Source organism: Morus notabilis, unplaced genomic scaffold (assembly GCF_000414095.1).
Source record: "Morus notabilis unplaced genomic scaffold, ASM41409v2 Scaffold262, whole genome shotgun sequence".
Lineage (NCBI taxonomy): Eukaryota > Viridiplantae > Streptophyta > Magnoliopsida > Rosales > Moraceae > Morus > Morus notabilis.
The window spans coordinates 221,270-226,148 of record NW_010364747.1 but is presented as its reverse complement, the minus strand read 5'-3'; positions in this window follow the sequence as shown (position 1 = coordinate 226,148).

Below are 4,879 nucleotides of genomic sequence, written 5' to 3'. Positions count from 1 at the left end.
GCCAATGTTGCTTTCTATTTTACTTTACATCATCATAACATATACATATTTATCGATCGTGAAGGGACCCACAAAAGTTCCCAAGCCGTGATCACTATTGGCTTCTAAAGCGGCCAAGCATGCAGCTGATATGTGCATGCCTTGCGACAGTCATGTTCACACATACAAATATGCCCATTTTTATATTATTCGGTTGGAAAGGGAGCAATAAGCCTAATCAAAATTCCCTATTATACTTCAGATTTGGTTCAATAATGAATAATCAAACATGATTGTTATATGGTAAATTGAGAAAGAGAGAGAGAGAGCCCACTAGAGTCCAATTTCAGCTCTGTGAAGAATGTCATAATGTGCCTGCAGTGGAGGAGGCAAGATGTGACATCCACTATTTAAACGTGGAGCAGTTTAGGCCATGATTATGGAAAATTAACAAGCAAAATGCGACAGGGATATAGTAATACACCAAGCATAAAAATCCAAGTTTTTCAACTTATTATACACTAGATGCGGTACTGGATCATGACACTTGAGTTGGACGAAACATGAAAGCTAAACCAAACTGTTGTGCCAGCCATGAGGAATACAATGGATAATCTCCTGTCGTCCTCCCTTTAGCCATAATTAGTGTCAAATATTTAGATTAATATATAATCTGTTCTAAAAAAGGTCTTTATGGATCACATGCGTAAGAAAATCATGTATAAAGACTAAACAAAGCAAATGTAAAGGTAATTCGGAATTGTGCTATATAATATTGAGCACCCATAAATGGTAATCAGGCCAAGACATTGCCGTGTTAGAAGATCCGTGTGCCGACAAAATTCTAGGTAAGATTTTAACGAATTATTCAACTTGGAAAAAAGCTAACTACACTCGCCAGTGCGCAAGCATCCAAAGCACAGTCTACTGACATATCCTAAGATCACATCATTAAAGTGATTTAAAATCCTGGGTTAGCATAATTACGTACCTGCCTTTTTCTTAAAAAGCAAATATTCATCTTCATTCACTTTCCTTTTCAACGGTACATCCATCACTTAATTGGCCGGCAATTTAGAGAATCACAGAAGAACACCGAATGAAATGAAACATTACATAACTGCAGTTTTAACGGTAATGCTAAGTTCAACGGTGAGAAAAAAATATATTTAAAATTTAAAACTCACACAAAAACATTCTCATGAATGCCCATTTAATTTCCATTTTTCTAACAGGTCAATCAAGTTGAAATCTCCTCCTTCTACTCCCACGACTATTAATTAACATTATCATAGAATAAGGCATCGTCTCTCACATTATTAATACTAGTTAAAAATAGTTATGCACTGCTATCGGAACTCAATGCAGTTCTTCCCTTTTTTTTTTTTAAGTTAGGGCACTATATTATCCATTTTTGAAAATGTTAAAATTGTTATAATAATCAGTACTATTATAATTTTGTTATTTCTAACGTATTTAGAAATAAATCGCTATGTTTCAATTTGATTATGAGAAACATGCCGTGTTTTTAGATTATTAGAGAAACACAAAACGAAGAACTTTTTCTAGAATTGACTTTTATAATTCCTTCCTTTGTTCAATATTGCCCTTTTTGTTTAAATTATTTAAGTTGATTTATTCTAATAAAATGACAGTTATGATTAAGAAGCTCAATAATAAAAATGTGACTAGTATAAAAGAGTAGTTTTGCACTTTTTCCAAACAAAAAATTAACAAAATTACTAAACGGTTCTGCAGAGCCGTTGAGCAAAGATAAGAAAGAAAAAGTGTGACAACAAAGCTAATTAGGGCTCATTTTGGTCCCATCTCAAGTTCATTTTTTTTCTGGAAGCTAAGGTGTGGAATTACCAGTCTCAAAATATGCTATAAAAAACTGTTTTTTTTTTTTTTCCTGCGTTTTCTGCTTGAAGGAAACATAACATTTCAGGTTGCTTCACTCTCATGGCTACGCCAAGCTGCCCACCCTTTTGCTTCTTTGAATAAACTCGGTGAAAGGGGCAAACTCAATAAAACCTCACCTTACCATCATAGTCCCCTACTCTCTCTCTCTCTTATATAAAGAAAGATGAATAAACAACAAAGTTTGGATATTTTGAAACTTTTTTATTTAATTTTTTAATTGTTAACGTTTAAATAATATGTCAATATAAGTCATTGAGGCCATTTTTGACATTGCAAAAGATTGTCTTTTTTTTAAGCAAAAAAACATAAAAGTTTGGTTAAAGGGTTATTTTCTAAACCTTTCATTAGAAAGAAAATTTTTTAAAATTGATCTGTGAAATCAATATCGCTCTTTTTGTTTAGTATTATCCTTTTTGTTTAAGTTGTTTAAGTTAGATCAATTTTAATAAAGAGGTAGTTATTTTTAAGAGGGTCAATAATAACAATATTACTTTTTATAAAAGGGTAGTTTTGGACTTTTTTTTATTTGGGGATATTTCAATGATTTTTTATTAAATAAGTTCTAAAAGTTCAATTCCACTGGTTAGTAAAAAAAAAAAAAAATACTAATTGTTTAAAAGCTCATGTTTTTCTAATGTATATTTTTTGACAGTAAAATATATATGAAACACGCAATCGAAACAATCCCATATCACTTGAAAATGAGGCAATCTCCTTCACGGTTCTCTTTATAAGACAGATTATATATTTACATGCATTATGTATGTTGGGATTTGTTTCCCAATTTGTGTAATGATTGTAATCGGATTTGATTGGCATTATTTTGGGAATGTTTTGTTGCGATGATTGCATTTGGAAATATCTATGTAGCTGGCAAGTTTCTTTTGGCAAGTTTCAAAAAATCCAGAAACTTATTTTAGTTTCTATTTTTCTAAGTCAACCATTGATTCAAAGATGGAAAATTGATTTGATTGATTCTTGATTGAGATTTCATAGCTGGATGATCTTCCTATGTTGCCTAAGAACGTGTCCAGGTTCGTTTATCAGTTTTGGGAAGATATCAGAATTAAAGAAGATTGATTCGTCTGGTTTTGAGAAAGTTGGCCGTAACAACTATGTTGGAGTGTTGTTGCAATAGGATCTGCAACAGATGTGGTTCAGCGAATTAATTGAAGATGTGTCAAGCTATTCATAGCTTGCTTATTTATTGAAAGTGTTCCTTAAGTCTTGGTACGCCTCTTGATGAGTTTTTACTGGGTTGTGAGACAGGGGTGAGCACTTATATTGAGTGAGATGATTTGAGTGTTTTTCGGGAGAAAAACTTTGTTGGAGGGATTCCAATGTTAAAAAGTCGAGGGGATCTCGTTGTTCAAGTCCATTGGGAAATTGCAAGTTCATAGGCGTCTTCTTAGAGAGGGAGTCTCGGGTAGATTAAGTCCAATTGAATTGTAAAAGAGTTCTTAGTGGATTATTCATCATCTGGGCGTGGCCTCGCGGAGTAGGGTGTTACCGAACCGCGATACCATTTCTCTTGTGTTCTTTTATTTTATGTCTCTACATTATTCATATTGTCTTATAAATTATTAAAAGACTAAAACCGGTACTAACAGTTGGTATCAGAGCGGGTCACTGACGTATTTTTTGGTGAGGTCCTAGTGTACTGGTTGATTTTGCAGGAATGGATGTCTTGAGAGAAGGAGGATTTGTGAACAAACCATCGCTTCTGGAAGGTGTCAATTACCCCTATTGGAAGGCTCGCATGAAAGCTTTTATTAAAGCTATTGACGAGAAGGCATGGCGATCTATCTTAACCGGATGGACTCATCCAACAACTAAAGATGATAAAGGCAATTCCGTCCCTAAGCTAGAAGAGAAATGGTCCAACGATGAGGACAAGCTTGCAAACAGTAATTCAAAAGCTTTAGATGCCATTTTCAATGCTGTGGATGTTAATCAATTTAAATTGATTTCCACGTGTGAAACCGCAAAAGAAGTTTGGGACATTCTTCAAACTGCACATGAAGGCACGGATACTGTAAAGACTTCAAAGCTTCAAATGCTCACAACTCGCTTTGAATGTTTACGAATGGAGGAGGATGAGTGCATTGCTGATTTCAACTCAAAGTTTTGTGATATTGCCAACGAAGCCTTTGCCCTTGGAGAAAAATATACTGACACCAAATTGGTGAAGAATACCTTGAGATCACTTCCGGCACGTTTTGCTTACAAAGTGACAGCCATCGAAGAAGCAAAAAACGTGGAGAAGATGAGACTTGATGAGCTCATAGGTAATCTTCAAACCTTTGAGATGAACTTTAAGGCTAAAAAGAAAAGTAGAGGCATTGCTCTTAATGCAGATTATGATGATATGTCCACTAAAGATGAGACCGACGAAGATGAGGACTTGAGTGAGTCTCTTACTTTTCTCACCAAAAAATTCAATGAAATGCTGAGAAAGTTTAACAAGAAAGGGAGATTTGGAGAGAATTCAAAGAACAAAAATTCCCAAAAGAAGAATTTTAATTCTCAATGGTTTGAAGAGAAGAAAAGAAAAGAGGGAATACAATGCCGAAAATGTGAAGGATTTGGACATGTTCAAGCGGAGTGTGCAAACACTTTCCAGAAGAAAAATAAGGCTGCCACGACGTCATGGAGTGATGATTCGGACGAAAATCAAGAGGATGCAGATGATCACACCAGCAATTATGTGGCTTTCACTGTAAGAAGTGAATTCTCGGATAAAAATTTATTTTTCACTGATAATGTTGTTACAGAGTCTGTTGCAACAGCGTCTGCAACAACCTCTAGTGGAATTGTTGATGATACAGATTTCGGGGATGAAACTGAAGATGACAGTGACGATGATGACCTAAGCCTTGGGAAGATTCAGGAGGCTTATAAGAAGATGTACAGCAAATGGCTTGTTGTTTGCAAACGAAACAAATCACTTGAAGATGAAGTTGGTGTCTTAACAAAG